Source organism: Vipera berus, assembly GCF_964194415.1.
Source record: "Vipera berus genome assembly, chromosome: 2".
Lineage (NCBI taxonomy): Eukaryota > Metazoa > Chordata > Lepidosauria > Squamata > Viperidae > Vipera > Vipera berus.
In genome coordinates this window covers 9,052,190-9,069,106 of record NC_138203.1, presented here as the reverse complement: position 1 = coordinate 9,069,106, position 16,917 = coordinate 9,052,190, and the positions used below count along the sequence as shown (strand labels likewise).

General features: G+C 49.1%; 1 protein-coding gene across 1 annotated transcript in view; it reads left to right on the top strand.

The window, feature by feature from the left end:
* The first annotated feature begins 15,944 nt into the window (after positions 1-15,944).
* ENHO (energy homeostasis associated) overlaps positions 15,945-16,917 on the top strand; it is an 8,621-nt gene continuing 7,648 nt past the window's right edge. The window contains exon 1 of the mRNA XM_081319334.1: positions 15,945-15,988. The gene's annotated coding sequence lies outside the window, so the exon portion shown is untranslated. The remainder of the gene's footprint in view (positions 15,989-16,917) is intronic.

Genomic DNA, 16,917 nt, shown 5'->3' with positions numbered 1-16,917 from the left:
GGCCTGGATCCCTTGACTGTGAAACGAAATATCCCTGCCATTTGCGTTTTGCTGAGCAAAGAGCCCCTAGATCATCAGGAGCCAGGTTATCAGGCTCCGGGATCTTTTGATGCTTTCTGGTTGGAAACGCTGAATTCGGAGTCCCAAAGTCAGCCGAAAAGGAAGAAGGGGGCGGGAGAGGGGCAAGCCATGCAGGAAAGCACCCTTCCTCTGCCTTATGATAAGAATCCCAAAACAAGCCTCAGTCGAGCTGACAGAATTACTTAACCTACAGAGCAAAAGAAAGCCGGACAGTTTTTCGTGTTGAGAGAGAAAAAGGGAGAACCTTGGAATGGAAAGAGGCTGATTTAAAGGAAGCGGAAGAAAAGAGGCTGAGATTTCAGAACTGCCTGGGTCGGGTTGATCATCGGCATCTAGCAAAAGGGCTCTTTTCTTCCTTTCAGAGGGAAACAAATGCTCTGGTGGATTGTTCTAGTGCTCGAAACAATAATGATGAAAAAAAGCCTTCCTGGTTGGAGGAGATGTGGAAAATCTGTGCCTGTTTACCAAGAAGGTAGCTATGACGTTTGCCTGATTTCCTCAGTGGATGACTTGGATGTTACCTTAGGATCTAATTCTGTGAAAGGGCAGGTATTTCCTGGTTCCAAAATTGGATGGTGACAGGGGAAGGAGGCCCTGTTTTTCATGGTATTCTTTGGCTTTAGCACAGGGCTCTCCAAACTTGACGACTGTAAAACTAGTGGATTTCAACTCCCAGACCGCATGCTGGCTGGGGGATTCTGGGAGCTGAAGTCCACAAGTTGTCAAGTTTGGAGACCACACACACACATACACACACACACACACCGTTGTAACCTAAGCATCTGCCTTCCTGTATAGTCAAGATTATCGTGTTTGATTCAGCGTAAAGATGAGGCGGTCTCGATTGCCCAACATGCAGAGGGTGCAGCTTAGTATGTCTAAAGACAGTTGGAAAAATGCTGAGGTTATTTGATTGTTAAAAAAACGTAAGATTGCACAACAATACTATTTTATTTTTTAAATTTTTAATTATTATTTTTTTCAATGTTTGAAAAATGTTGATCTATGAAAGGGTTGTTGCTACTTGCTGATACTTATCTCCAGTAATTCTGTTTCCCTCCATAAGTGTTTCCTGAGGAAATGTAAAATCTTATGAAGAGCATTTTCCCTTTGTAGCTGATGTAACTTCATGTACCTCTGAAAGCACTGATGCTCGAGTGGGCAGGGGCAGGAATTTTATCCGTTTGACTGCATTGACAATACTGATGGATTATTTGTATTCAATCAAACCATTAAAAAAAATCACATTCTTAGTACTTTTCAGGCTTGCATCTCGTTATTAACAACATAACAAAAATCTAGGAGCCTAAAGCCTTAGCTGTCTAGCATTCTGTTTTCAGTGTCCAACCACAATTTTCTGAGTTGAAACAAGGAGATTTGATCTTCTTTTCTTGGCCATCATTCAAAAATAATTTGTAGGATGTGTGTTCCAAGTTTCCAGTTAGGCCTACAGCCCTCCTGGAATATTCTAGTGGTCTTCCATTCACTTTCCAGACATTTTGCTGCTTAACTGTTTCAAGATCAGTCAGAGCAGCTAACAGGTTGAGCTAAGAAAGCTGAGTTTGTAATGTCATCTCTGCTCATAAAGTGACTTTTATCTCACAGATCTGAGATAAAAAGTCACAACTGAAACACATTTCAGATGAGAATTGGGAAGTTGCTGCTGAAAGAAGAAAAAGTTTGCCTGTTTCCAGAACATTATGATTGGCACAAAATGAATGATAGTAAGTCCACTTAGCAAGTTTAGGATGGTGGTGGAACTGCAGAACTGACCTAGTTAAGCATGTTGTAAAATTCTGTCAGTGTGAATGTTCTTGAATGCCTAAACAGTAAATACTTCCAATTATTAGAATCCAGCTTATAGATAATCTCTGCTAAACAAAACAGTCTTGCTCTTTTTCTAGATTTCCTTGATAATGTTCTACAGTTCATGACATTGGATTTTCAAATATACTGTGCCAAAGATTTAGCAGTCACAGGTTGACAACATGTAGCTAAAAACTAAGAGAACAGAAAGAATTGAGAAATAAGAATTACAGATATTCCTTGACTTACGACCACATCTGAGCCAAAAATTTATGTTGCTAAGCAAGACAGTTAAGTGACTTGCCTCATTTTACAACCTTTCTTAGCACAGTTGTTGAGTAAATGACTCCAGCATTAGTATCACGGTTGTAAAGCGAATCAGGCGTCCCCATTGACTTAGCTAGTCGGAAGGTCTCAAAGGAGATCACATGACATTGCAACCATCAAAAAGACATGCCAGTTGCCAAGCTGCTCTTTACCCACAATGATTGTTCTTAATCCCTCAGTGCCCTCCGACATCTAACATTTCCTTTCCACTGAAATTATGGCCTGATGGATTATCTTGATTTTTTTTAAAAAAAAAAAACAGTTCATTGCTTGCTCTATCTCTTGCTGAACTTGATGCTTTCTTGAATCTAGTATATTTGGATTTAATGCAGTCAAATTGCAGAATTGGGAACATTTATTTCTGCTTCTACAATCATAGCTTGAGACTGGGCTTGAATTCAGGCTGAAAGTGCAGGAGAGATCAGAGCGAGGCTATTTGCTGCAACCATATGCACGGATGCAAAAGCATTCTGCACTTGAGTGAACTCATGAAGAATTTTAGTAAATCTTGATAAGAGATTAGAAAAGAATTTCAGCAAAGCATTTGATATAGTTCCACATAACAAGCTCATTAAAAAGTTGTACAGGCCAGGTTTTAGCCACTCTGTGTTTCAATTGATAAGAAATTGACCCAGGGATAAATCCCAGCGTGTGATTGTTAATGGACCAGGGACCAGTCACAAGTGATGTACCACAAGGCTCAGTCCTAGGTCCTGTTCGGTGTGTTTGTAAGTGATAAAACAGAAGGATTGCTAAGTAAGGTTTGCTTGTTTTTTGCTGAGGACACGAAGGTGTGTAGTAGAGTTGATGGGGTACTTATAACATGGGAAATGATTTGACGTTGCTGAAAAGTTGGTCAGAAATGTGGAAATTGTAGTTCACGGTTTCTAAATGTAAGATCACACACTTGGGGAAAAACAAGCGCTGGGGGCACAGTGTTAGAATAATAGAAGAAAAAGATTTAGGAGCACTCATTGCAGATAACAGAATAACAGTTGGAATGGACCTTGGAGGTTGTCTAGTCCAACCCCGAGGAGACCTTAGACAATTCCAGACAAATGGCTGCCCTGTCTCTTCTTAAAAACCTCCAGTGATGGAGCACCCACAACTGGAGGGAAGCCTTTCCACCGGTTAATTATTCTCACTGTCAGAAAAGTTTTCCATAATTTCAGGTTGCTTCTCTCCTTGATAAGTTTCCATCCTTTGCTTCTTGTCCTGCCTTCAGGTGCTTTGGAGAATAGGTTGACCCTTTCCTCTTCTCTGAAAAGGAAGACTGCTATTATGTCACCCCCTAGTCCTTCTTTTCATTAAACTAGACATTCCCAACTGCAGCAACAGTTCTTCCTATACTGTATTTCAGCCTCCACCTTCTGAATCAACTTTGTTGCTCTTTCCTGTACTCTTTCTGGAATCTCAACATCTTTTTTTACATCGTGGTGACCAACACTGGATGCACTATTCCAAGTGTGGCCTTACCAAGGCCTTATAAAATGGCATTAACGCTTCACGTGATCTTGATTCTATCCTTCTGGATGACTGCAAAATGAACAATCGGTGTGGCCAGGCAGCCGTGAAGACAACCCAAATCCTGGCATGTGTCGCTAAAAGAATCGCTAGCAAGAAAAGGGAGGTCCTAGGACTTTAGTCAGACCCCCACTTGGAGTACTGTGTCCAGTTCTGGAGACCTCACTTAAAAAGAGATTCATAAGATTGAGCGGCAAGTCCAGAGAGCGTCAACAAAAATGACACAAGGTCGAATAAAACACGAATATCGGCAGCCTGAAGCACAGAAGGGAGAAGGGGGTCATGATTGAAATCTTAAACTCCCAGGTGATTAAGGGGAGCGCATAAAAATAAATGTCATGCATTGGAAGCCCATTCAGGGAAATTTTACACCTGGGGTCTGAATTAAGTCTCTTAAAAGAGTAAGGTTGTCGCAGCCAAGATTATTGCAGAAAACAATTGAAAAAGCATTCAGGCTACTTTCAGTCCTTCCTCTGGAACTGAATGCCGGAATTTAATACCGGATAGTCCTTGACTTACGACCACAACTGAGTCCAAAATCCCATTGTTAAGCAAGACAGTTTTCCAGTGGGTTTTACCCCATTTTACTTTCTTCCCACAGTTAAGTCAATCACTGCAGTGTTCAGTTACTATCACGGTTACTAAAGGAATCCGGCTTCCCCGTTGACTTTGCTTGTCAGAAGGTCGCAAAAGGGGATATAACATGACCCAGGTTGCGGCAGCTGTCATAAATACGAGCCAGTTGCCAAGCGGCTGAATTTTGATCACGTGACCCTGGGGATGCTGCAACGTCGTAAGTGTGAAAAGTCCTAAATATCTTCTTTTAGTACTGTTGTAACCTCAAACGGCCACTAAACAAACTGTTGTAAATCAAGGACTACCAATAGAGTAGAGCAGGGGTGTCAAACTCAATTTCATTGAGGGCCGCATAAGCACTGCGGTTGCCCTCAGGGCCGGGTGGGTGTGGCCAGGGTGGACGTGGCCTACTGGGTGGGCGTGGCTAGAGTGTGTATGGCCTACTGGGTGGGCGTGGCCAGCTCTACATCGTTCGCATCAAGGGTGCCTATGGGGGCCTGGGCAGGAGTGGGACAGATCTGAGGGTCTCTGGCAGAAGGAGGGTCTCAGGGCCAGGGCCAAGGCAGTGGGGGCCGTTCCCTCACTTTTTCCAGGATGGCTTCGCGGGCCGCATGAAACCACTTCGCGGGCCGGATCCAGCCCCCGGGCCTTGTGTTTGACATGTCTGGAGTAGAGGGACGCGGTGGCTCAGTGGGTTAGGACGCTGAGTTTGTCGATCAGAAGGTCGGCAGTTTGGCGGGTCGAATTCCGAGTGCCGCATAGCAGAGTGAGCGCCTGTTACTCGTCCCAGCTTCTGCCAACCTAGCAGTTCGAAAGCACGTAAAAATGCAAGTAGAAAAATAGGGACCACTCCGGTGGGAAGGTAACAGCGTTCCGTGTGCCTTTGGCATCTAGTCATGCCGGCCACATGACCACGGAGACGTCCTCGGACATGCGCTGGCTCTTCGGCTTTGAAACGGAGATGAGCACCGTCCCCTAGAGTCGGAAACGACTAGCACGCATGTGCAGGGGAACCTTTACCTTTACCTTTACCAATAGAGCACCTGAAACTCCACATTAAGATGGCTCCTGGTTTGGTTCGCAAAAGAACATTAAGGCTTGGTCAACCTTACTGAGTTCTTTGATTCCATCTGAAGGCTCTTTCCTTTTCCTCATGTGTTGTGTTACGTTTTGTTGCCGGGACACTTCTGGTGAAACCAGCTAATGGAAAGTATCAGGGACAAGCAGAAGGGACCCCTGTGTTTCTTATCGTCCCATCAGCTCAGGACCCCCAAGGACCAACCAGGTTTCTGGCCAACTAGCCACAAACAGTGATTCACCTCCTGGATAGATCTGTCTGAAAACATCCACATTTCCCACGGGAAAGACTTCCATCCCGTCTGCACATTGATTAACGATTATATTTTGAGAATTTAGAAGCTGCCCTTTTGTTCCAAAGTGCATCTCCAGGCAGTATTTACAAAAATCAATGTAATTCCAACACAGAACAATAAAACCGAGATGAAGCAAAACGCCTCTCTAGCCGAACAGGTTTTCACTTAAAACATAAAAGAAGTTTCAACCAACACTAGACCGAGTGTACGCAGGTTGCTCCTGAGGAAAGGCAAGGAGGTGAAACTTAATTATTCTTTTTAATTGTGCCCTCCAAAGGAGAGGAAGAATATCACAGAAATGGGGTGAGCCTGATATCGTCACCCTGTTTGTGTCAAGAGGAACCGGGACGTTTTTAAATTCAGAATAGGGGTGTTAAGCCTAACAAAGCTTTTAACACATCTCTTTGCAACTTAACCTCCTTTTTTAAAAACCATGCACATACTCACTTGCACGCACATCGCACACAAAGACTGTGGAAAAGCACACATTTGCTGCTGAATTTCAACAATGAGCTTGGAAGGGGTCCAGAACAGAGGAGTGTGTGTCTCTGTGTGTGTTATTCCCATTGTTCTGGGTCCTTTTTATTCCCTTCGCCTCCTGGCTGCTTCTCTCACACAAAAAAGGCAAAGCAACAGGGGAAGAAAAACAGTTGGATCCCAGTAAATCCAGACAGTGTTCATTCTTTAAAGAATGCTCAGATATTTGTTCCGCAGGTATGATTTTGTTCTTCCAACTGTTATTTTTAGATCCGCCTTTCAAAATAAAAATCCTTCTCAGGCAGCTGGCATCAAGATGCAACCTTTTTTAAAAAAAAATCTGCATCAGCTACGGCGGCCCACTGGACCGCCTGACAACGGAGGATCCATACAATAATTTAACCAAGTCAGTTACAAATGAAATGAGGGGTCCTTGGTGCTCTCTGAGCTTGGTTGCTTTCTTGGAGATGTTTCATGAGCCAACTAGGTAACATCATCAGTGCTAGAAGGGAGTGGGGTTTGCAGAGTAGAGGAGCAGGGAGGAGGAGAGAGGGAGAGAGAGAGAAGGGGAGAAGGAAGAGGGGGAAGACTGTGAGGATCCTTGGCGCTCTCTGAGTGTCAGGACCCACCCCAATCCACGTCTTAGGAAAACAAAAACTCTTGGAGTCAGTTCTAGTCCAAAAGGAATTTTTACTAGGACATGTTTGGTTGTGGAAATACAAGACAGGACCTGGTATTGTTTTACAGATTGAGACTTTATAAGGAGTTCCCGGTTCAACCCACCTTCCCTCAACCCCATTTGGTCAGCCCCCCCCCATCATTTACTTCGTGTCATCCCTTTCGTGGGAAAAAGGGATCTTCCGATCTTTTATGGTTATTGCCTTCTTCCTTTACAGATTCAGATGGAGACACAGGCCAGATGCCTCCTTCCCTAACCCTCCCCTTTGTTCCCCCAGTTCAAAAGGTTTCCCTTGGTCTTTGAAATAACCTAAGGCAGGCTGAATCCACATCCGCTCCTCCTTCCTCGGGAGATGGCAGAATCCAGGAGCGGGGGGGGGCATAATGTTTTAAACATACATTTATGAATGTGATATAAATGGATTCTGACACTGAGCTTGGTTGTTGTTGTTGTTTTTTGCATCTTTCATGACCCAACTAGATAGCATCATCAGTCTTAGAAGGAAGGGAGTTTGTGAGAAAGAGACGGAGACGACTGTAGTCCCAACTGCGCTGTGAGCTTGTTTTTTTTTCCCTGCAGACATTTCATGACCCAACTACGTAGCAGCATCAGTGCATCCGAAGGGTACTAATGATGTGACCGAGTTGGGTTATGAAACGTCCGCAATAAACCCACCAACCCAGAGAGCACCAACCGACTCCACAAGTCGGTTCCAAACTGGACAGCAACTTTTGCTCAACGTGTTTCCCAAAACAAGGCTGAATCCCAGGTCTGTATAGTTTCAGGGAGATTTTTAGCATTCCACTCAAAGCGATTTCCTTCCGTCCCCCTTTTTTTCCTATGCCTTGTGCAAATCCAGGAATATAAATTGCGTTCAGACAATATCGGTTGTGCCAAGATGGCGCTTGATCAGGCACCTTGTTGGGGGTCAATTCTCCATTTGGGAGGCTCCGGAATCTTGATGGCCCTTGCTAAGACTGGCTACTTTCTGGGTGTGCCTGGGGGGGGGTCCTCCTAAAAATGAAGCAAGGTTTTAGCAGACCAAAAGTAGCACCTGCTCTTTCTGACTTCCTCAGGTCAGGCTGGATGGAGGCCATCAAGGTCAGGGGTCTTCAAACTTGGCCCTTTTATGACTTGTTGACTTCAACTCCCAGAATTCCTGAGTCAGGCTGGCTGAGGAATTCTGGGAGTTGAAGTCCACAAGTCATAAAAAGGCTAAGTTTGAAGACCCCTGATCTGGGTGGTGGGGAAGCTTCTGAAACTAAACCTACTGGCCTTCTCCAACCTATTTGGTGGGTCTGTGGGGAGATGGCCGCCACGTCCCCTTGGTGTCTCACAAGACTTCACAAGCAGCCATGCTTTTTCCAGATTTTGCAGACATGATACAGACACCTGAACACGTGTGCTGCATCAGCCAGACAACCGCAACAGGGCACATGCATCCTTCCTCATCCTACCTCTGGGCTGCTTCCTCTTAAGCTGCACCATTTTTGTCTTTAGTGGAAATCACACCCAATAGCAATATTCCTACAATGAGTTTGCCAAAATCCAACCAGGTGGCACTTCCAGCGACGATGGAGAAATCTCTAAAGCGCACCAAGTGAGTGTCACGGTCCTCTTCCCCCGTGCAGAATAGCAGCTCCAGATCTTGGGGAGGAACGCAACGTTTTCAAGCGACTTCGCAATCGACCACGTGGCATTAATTAGTCACGAGACCCATGTGCAGGACACATAAATAGCTCAGAGGCATCCATGGCTGCTGCGTTGCTCCTGACCAATTTGCCAATCAGAGCTTTGGGTTCCTGAAAGGATTCCTCAGAGGAATATTTCCTCTGAGGTCCAGGAAATAGAAGCCAAGCGTCCCTAATTTATTTCAGCCTGCTATATGGATAAATCAGCCAGCCAGCCCAGTCAATTAATTGCACCCATTTTACTCAATAATTGAGTCAATCTGTTTTCGTTTGCCTGCCCGTCACGCAAAACGACAAGACGACGTGCTCAGATGATGCCCTAGTGGGTTGCAGACAGTCCTGAGTAGACAATAAGTAATTGGCGGCTTTTTCGTTTTGCCACGTTCCTCCTGGGAGGTTATTGGACCTCGGCAGTTTTTTTGATAAATGGCTGAACACAAAACACTTTCCTAAAATTGCAGGCTAATTAAAACGGGAGCATCTCAGCCAAGCAGAATGTTCTGGAATCCACTTAACAAATTATTCCGCAGCTGGATGCAGTTTGATGGCAGTCAGTCTCCTTGGTTCTCCTTCGGAGGGTTTTTTTGGGGTGGGGAGGATGTCGATCCCCCAAATCTCACTATGTTTTTTCTTCTGGGTCCAGTTTGGAAAATCCCAAGTTACGGTTGCAGAGTCAGATCTGCCGGCTGAGATGCGTTTTGCAAACAGGAACTCCCAAAGCCTCCGAAACGGATAAAAGTTTAGCCATAATTTATCTCTTTCCTAACATTCTTCCTACAGATGCTTTTAACCTCTTAACAATTCACATGGCCGTAACTGAGTCCGTCCTTCTTGATGCTGGTTGTCTTCTTTCTTCTTTTTTCCGGTCCAAAAACCTTTTCCAAAAAATGGATCTTCGCCACCTGTGTCTGAAGTAAAGGTGGTCCTCAACTTAGGACCACAACCGAGCCCCAAATTTCTGTTGCTAAGCCAGACAGATGTTAAGTGAATTTTGAACCCATTTTGCGAGCTTTCTTGCCACCGTCGTTAAGTGAATCGCTGCAGTTGTTAAGTGAGCTACACCGTTATTAGGTGAATCTGGCTTTCACCCCCCAACCCCGGACTTTGCTTGTCAGGTCACAAAAGGAGGATCACGGGACCCCAAGGACACGGCAACCGTCATAAATATGAACCAGTTGCCAAAAGCATCTGAATTTTGATCTCATGACCATGGAGATGCTGTAACGTTCGTGTGAAAAACACTTTTCCAATTTTTTCCAATTCAAACGGTCATTAAACGAACAGTTTTAAATCCAGGATTTACCTGTAGGCTCATTTCAGCTCTGACGTTCGTGCTTCGAGGGAGAACGCTGGTTTGATTTGTTCAATAGTCCATCGGTTTGTTTTCGTGGCTGTCTGAAGTCTCGGGTGTTTTTTCCCAACGTCAAAGTTCAAGGACATCAATACTCTTTCCTATCCTATCCCAAAGGTGCTTTTTCTCCCCAAAAGACAACTGGACTTTGCTTTTTTTTATTCCCCCCCCCCTCCTCTAAAACACTCTGCTCATCCAAGAAGCTTCTTCGGTTCGGTTCAGCTTCTCGGATGAGTGAAGTGAAACATTTTCAAGGGGAAAAAAGCCAAGGTGCCTTTTTTTTTGGGGGGGGGGAAACACACCTTTGGGACAACCGGGACCTGGACCAATTGAGAATCTCCATAGACTCTCTCTCTTTTTCTTTTTTTTTTAAATCCCATTTATATCCCGCCCTTCTCCGAAGACTCAGGGCGGCTTACAATCCAAGAAGCACAAATCAAATGTGCTTAGCAATAGCCTTCATTCTATGTATATGCCTGCTTATTAGGGCTTCCCCCCCCCAAGCGGCATTTTTACAAAGTCAGCTTATTGCCCCCAACAATCTGGGTCCTCATTTTACCTTCCTCGGAAGGATGGAAGGCTGAGTCAACCTTGAGCCTGGTGGGACTCGAACCTGCACTAATTGCAGGCAGCTGGTGTTACTTAGGGAGGCATTAGCCCCCTGCTCCACCAAGGCTCTCTTCCTCTCCTACATCTTCAGAATCTGACTTCGGCTTCCGTAGAGGGTCACAGGGAATGTCACGGCTTTCGAGGTCCCCTGGTTGACCCAGACTCCATCACTGTTGGGTGAGCTTCCCTGGCGGCCGATCTGCTTCCGCGTTCATCTCCAAAGTGTTGGTCCCTTCCTTTAAAGCCTACGGCGATTCTCCGTCATCCAGGTCATGGTTGTCCCAAAGGTGCTTTTTTTCAGGAGGCAGCTGGACTGTCTCGTTTTTCTCCGAAGACGTTTCGCTTCTCATCCGAGAAGCTTCTTCAGCTCTTGAGTGGATGGTGGGGAACGGAAGGATTGATACTCCTGGCAGACAGCTGGTCATTTGCAATCATTTAGAGCAGTGGTGGCGAACCTTTTAGAGACCGAGTGCCCAAACTGCAACCCCAAACCCACTTATTTATCACGGGGTGCCAGGTGGGCGTGGCCCACTGGGTGGGTGCGGCTGTGGTGGTCATGGAAGAGTGGGTGGGTGTGGCCAAGGTGTGTGTGGTCACCTCAATGTTGCTCGTGGGGAGGGATACCTGTGGGGGGTGGGCAGGGCTGGGGGAGCTCCAGGAGGTTTCTGGCAGGTGGGGCGGTAGGCAGGAGACTCATCCTGTGGGGTGAGGCAAGGCAGGGTGGGGATGCCATTGCCACGGGGCAAGGCAAGGGCTGGGGCAGCTGCTGCCTGACACCATCGGCCCCCGCACACAGGCCAGCGAGTGCATGGGGGCCAACGGTGTCCGTCAGTAGCCACAGCCTGCCGACCCCTCGACAGGCGCATTCTGTTGCTCCGCAGCCCGTCGCCAGCAGTTCAAAGAAGCCGCCTCCGAGATGGATGGTCAGCCGACAGCTGAGGAAGTGATGCAGTGGGTCGTGCCTGGGAAAAGGAAGGACGGGATGGGGGGCAGGAGGGAAACCAGCCGTTCCGGGATGCATCCAGCCACGTGGGACCTCGACGAATTAGCAGGCGGCTGGTTGAAGAGGGACAGTTGCCACTTCCGGGGCTTGGCGCGGGTGCCCCCAGAGAGGGCTCCGAGTGCCCCCTCTAGCGCCCGTGCCATAGGTTCGCCACCACTGGTTTAGAGAATCCAAATGGCCTCAATGACTCTCTAGATCAGGGGTGTCAAACTCAATTTCATTGAGGGCCGTATCAGCATTGCGGTTGCCCTCAGGGGGCTGGGTGGGTGTGGCTAGAGTGCGTATGGCCTACTGGGTGGGCGTGGCCAGCTCTACATCGTTCACATCAAGGGTGCCTATGGGGGCCTGGGCAGGAGTGGGACAGATCTGAGGGTCTCTGGCAGGAGGAGGGTCTCTGGGCCAGGGCCAAGGCAGTGGGGGCCGTTCCCTCACTCTTTCCAGGATGGCTTCGGGGGCCACATGAAACCACTTCACGGGCCGCATCCGCCCCCCGGGCCTTGTGTTTGACATGTCTGCTCTAAAAGAAGGCAAAGGATCAGCTGTCTGCCAGGAGTATAAATCCTGCCATTCCCCCATTATCCAGTCAAGAGCTGAAGAAGCTTCCTGGATGAGAAGCGAAACGTCTTCGGAGAAAAACGAGAAAGTCCAGCTGCTTTGTGAAAAAGCATTTTGGGATTATCTTCCAAGCCCTTCATGGCATGGGGCCCAGCTACCCAAGGAACCGTCTTGGCCAGTGGGATCGGCCTGCCCCACTTGCAAAGGGAACATGTTCCAAATCCTGCCAGGGGAGGAATTGCTGCTGGTGGGGTCCAAAAAGAGCCTTTTCTGCCATGGCCCCCGCCCTTGGGAATATCTTTCCCCCCTCCCCCCAAGGTGGGATCCACACCCACCCGTCTGGCCTTCAGGAAATGCCTGAAAACATGGGCTAAATTTCTTCCATGCAAGACACCCAAAGTGCCTCTGTTTGCTTTGCCTGAATCTGGGCTGAGAACCCGGGCACATCAGTCTATTTATGAAGACCTCTGTTTCATTCATTCAGGTCGTCCCAAGTTTCCTCTAACCTTCAAAATCTGCCTTTGGGGGACAGGGTGAAAGTGCAATTCTCAGCTCTGCTGACTGCTGGGCAACTCAAGGGGGGAGCCGAACGGTCCCAGACCGAGCAATGCTTGCGTCAACACGCGCGTGCGGGAAAATGTAGGCCAGTGTCACATCGAATTATTGACAGGGGGACTTGCTGGCATTTTATCCCATGGTTTTTCCCCTCTAGTCAGAGATGTCTTGGCCATCAAAGTTTTTCCTGTGGCCTGGAAAGCCAAGGACATTTTTTTCAGGAAAACCCTCTATTTTGCAATTTCTTAATGGAATGCCTCGTTTTTATACAGCTCCTGGAGGGTGAGCGAAGAAGGCAGACAGTTAAGTTAGGGTAATCCTTGCCCAATCTTGTTATCCAAAGCTTTTAAAGGAAGTGGGAGGGAGGGAGATGGCCAGTTTAAAAATGGGATAAATAAATTAAAATAAGCAAAGAAGACCAAAGCCTCCTTCTCATGGTTTTCCTTTGTTTTTCTAACATTTCCTGGTTAGAGTCTTCCATTTTAGGACGATGTTTGGGAAAGAGAAGGGACGTGGTGGCTCAGTGGATTAAGACGCTGAGCTTGTCGATCAGAAGGTCGGCAGTTTGGTGGGTAGAATCCCGAGTGCCGCGTAACAGAGTGAGCGCCTGTTACTCGTCCCAGCTTCTGCCAACCTAGCAGTTCGAAAGCACGTAAAAATGGAAGTAGAAAAATAGGGACCACTCCGGTGGGAAGGTAACAGCGCTCCGTGCGCCTTTGGCGTCTAGTCATGCCGGCCACATGACCACGGAGACATCCTTTGGACAAGCGCTGGCTCTTCGGCTTTGAAACGGAGATGAGCACCGTCCCCTAGAGTCGGAAACGACTAGCACGCATGTGCGGGGGAACCTTTACCTTTACCTTGGGAAAGAGGACAAATGCCATTTTATTTAATGATGTATTCACATCAGGAAAACAGAATAACAGAGTTGGAAGGGACCTTGGAGGTCCTCTAGTCCAGCCCCCTGCTTGAGGAGGAGACTCTATGCCATTTCAGACAAAGGGTTGTCTAATTTCTTCTTAAAAACCTCCAGCGGTGGAGCACCCACGAAATCTGAAGGCAAGTCGTTTCACTGATAATTTGTTCTCACTGCCAGGAAATTTCTCCTTAGTTCCAGGTTGGTTCCTCCTTGACCATCTTGACTTTCTGACTCCCTTCCTGCAGACAGACGACACCACCTGTCCCGAAGGCTGCTTGTCTGACACCAACACCCTTCTGAGAGACTGAGAATCAGACACTTCCAACATTTTCAGAATCTTGCTATAAAGAATAGTGGGAGTCAGAGAGAGTCGCTCTCCTCGCTGGCTCTGTGGTCTGGGACCCTCATCTGCTCGGAAGGAAGGAAGGAAGGAAGGAAGGAAGGAAGGAAGGAAGGGAGGGAGGGAGGAAGGAAGGGAGGGAGGGAGGGAGGGAGGAAAAGAAAGAAAGAAAGGAGGAAGGGAGGAAGGAAAAGAAAGAAAGAAAGGAGGAAGGGAGGAAGGAAAAGAAAGAAAGAAGGGAGGGAGGGAGGGAGGGAGGGAAAAGAGAAAGAAAGAAAGAAAGAAAGAAAGAAAGAAAGAAAGAAAGAAAGAAAGAAAGAAAGAAAGAAAGAAAGAAAGAAAAAGAAAGAGAAAGAAAGGAGGGAGGGAGGAAGGAAAAGAAAGAGAAAGAAAGAAAGGAAAGAGGAAGGAAGGGAGGGAGGAAGGAAAAGAAAGAGAAAGAAAGAAAGAGAAAGAAAGAAAAGAGGGAGGGAGGAAAGAAAGAAAGAAAGAAAGAAAGAAAGAAAGAAAGAAAGAAAGAAAGAAAGAAAGAAAGAAAGAAAGAAAGAAAGAAAGAAGAGAGAGAAGAAGGGCAAGGAGATAGGAAGGAAGGAAGGAAGGAAATGGAATGGAATCTGGAAGGGACCTTGGAGGTCTTCTAGTCCAGCCCCCTGCTCAAGTAGGAGAACGGATACCATTTCAGCCAACTGGCTGTCCACTCTCTTCTTAAAATCCTCCAGTGATGGAGCACCCACAATTTCTGAAGGGAAGCTGTTCCACTGGGAAAGGGAAGATCCTTAGCACCGAGCTTGGCTGTTTCCTTGCAGACATTTCATATCCCATTGAGATAACACCAGTGCTAGGAAGGAGGGAGGGGGGGCAGTATCTTTTCTGGCACCCACTTTTATCAGGCACTACCTGGCACCTCCCAGCAGAGGTCCTTCCATGCTGCTCCTCCTGGGATGACCCCAGCCCTGGCACTCAACCGGGCAAACAGCTCCTGGCTGCCTTTTGGCATCTCCATCCAGAGACAAAGGTCAGCCATCTTCAGCTGGACCCCGCAGGGAACACCTGGCATCGCTCCGCCCCCCCCCCCCGGCTTCTTCACCCAGCAGCCATCTACCTTGCCCTCCTACCCACGTCAGGGCTTAGCCTGAGTGCCGGGTGAAGGCTACAGCCATCCGCAGTCCGGGGTTCAAGGTCCGGCCCAGACCCAGACAAGGGGTCAGTTCTGTAACCGGATGAGCCTCTTTCAGAACTGGCTTGCTCGACCCAACCGGGCCTTCCTGCTCCAGCCAACTTTGTCCCTTGTCCCAAGGCACGCCCTTCCCCTCCCTCCTGTGGTCAAAGAAGTCAAGATGGCCGCTCGGCCTTACAGGGGATCCCCAGAGGGCTGAGCGGGTTCCGCGGGGGGGGGCTTCGCTCAAGGGGGACCTCTAGGGCCAAGTGGCCTCTTTGCAGGGCTAGGCAAAGGCAACCCATGTTCCACAGCTGGGCCCCTTCGCAGGCAAATGGGCCAAGAGTCCTGGATGCTCCATCTCTTCTCCTCCTCTTCTTCTTCTCCTCCTCCTCCTCTTCTCCTTCTTCTTCTCCTCCTCCCCCTCTCTTCCTCTTCCTCCTCTTCTCCTCTTCCTCCTCCTCCTCAGCAAACCCCACTCCCTTCTGACCTTGATGATGTTACCTAGTTGGGCCATGAAACGTCTGCAACCCAGCTCAGAGAGCACCCATAGTTCTCCTCCTCCTCCACCACCCCCCTCCCTCCTCCTCCGGGCCCGCCAGAGCTCTGCACATGCTCAAAAACACCCTGCCCTGCAAAGCCAGCTCCCGGGGGACACGAGCAGCGAAGCGGACACCGCTACGCTACGCATCCTCCGGCTCGGGCCGGCCTGGGTCGGAAGGCTCGCCTGCGATCGCATCCCCGGCGCGGGGCGGCTTCCCAGGCGCGTTCACACGACCAGCGGCGGCTCACGTGCAGAGAGGGGGAGCCGGCGCGGGCGGCCAATCAGCGCTCCCCGGGCCCGCCCGCAGCCAATGGCACGCAGGGGCGGGGATCAGCGGCGGCGCCCCCGACCCGGCCCAGCCTGGCCAGGCGAGCCGAGGCGGCGGCGGCGGCGGCTTCCCGAGTCGGCGGCCGGTGGCTCCCGTAAGTAGGCGGGGCGGGGACGCGGAGAGTGGCGAGCGTGCCTCTGAGCCAGTGCAGAGGGCGCGGGGCGGAGGATCGGGCCCTTTCTCGGCCGGAACCCGCACCTGCCGAGTACCGAAGCGGCGGTCTTTCCCGGGGGGGGGGAGCCTCGCAGATAGACTATCCCTGCTGCTGGAGGCTCGCTCGGCCCCTTCCCGGGGGCGGGGGAGGGGGGAAAGGTGCTGGCTGGGAAGCCTCGGCGTGGAGTGGGGCTCGCATTGCAGTCGCGACTGCGGGAGGGTCCCGGTGCCCTGGCGGGGCACGACTTCTGGACCTCGGGGTGGCCCTCCTGCAAGGTCGAGCCGGGCCGGGACGCTTCGCTTCGGGCCGGAAAGCGAATCGGGGCTCAAAGTTGTGCCAAGTTTCTCAGCTGTTAAAAAAAAGGAAGGAAGGAAGGAAGGAAGGAAGGAAGGAAGGAAGGAAGGAAGGAAGGAAGGAAGGAAGGAAAGGGGGGTTGGTTCCTGTTTGCGCCTAGATCCACTCTGGGATTTCGGGACACCCCCCCCCAACCCGGGTTGTTTCCTCGGGACCCTTTGGAGAGGGGAGGGGGTCAGCGGCTTCTTCCACAATGCTTCCAGCTGGGATTTCCTCGTGGTCTCCCATCCCTCGCTGGCCTGAGGCTGGGAGAAGGAAGCGAGGTAGGGGTGGCACAGCCCTTCTGATCCCGGCGCCAAGGGGCCCCGCCTGCCCCGGGAACATTTCGGAAATTCTGCCCCAAATCGCATCCTAGAAGGAGTCCCCTGGCAGTACTTCACACATGTCGAAGACTTGCAGGTATCACAGAGATGGCAAAGGGGCCTTTTGAGGCTTTAGGCTTTTCTAGAACTCCTCTTGAAGTTACTAGTCCACAAGCAAACCTCCTCCATCTCTCTCTCTCTCTCTCTCTCTCT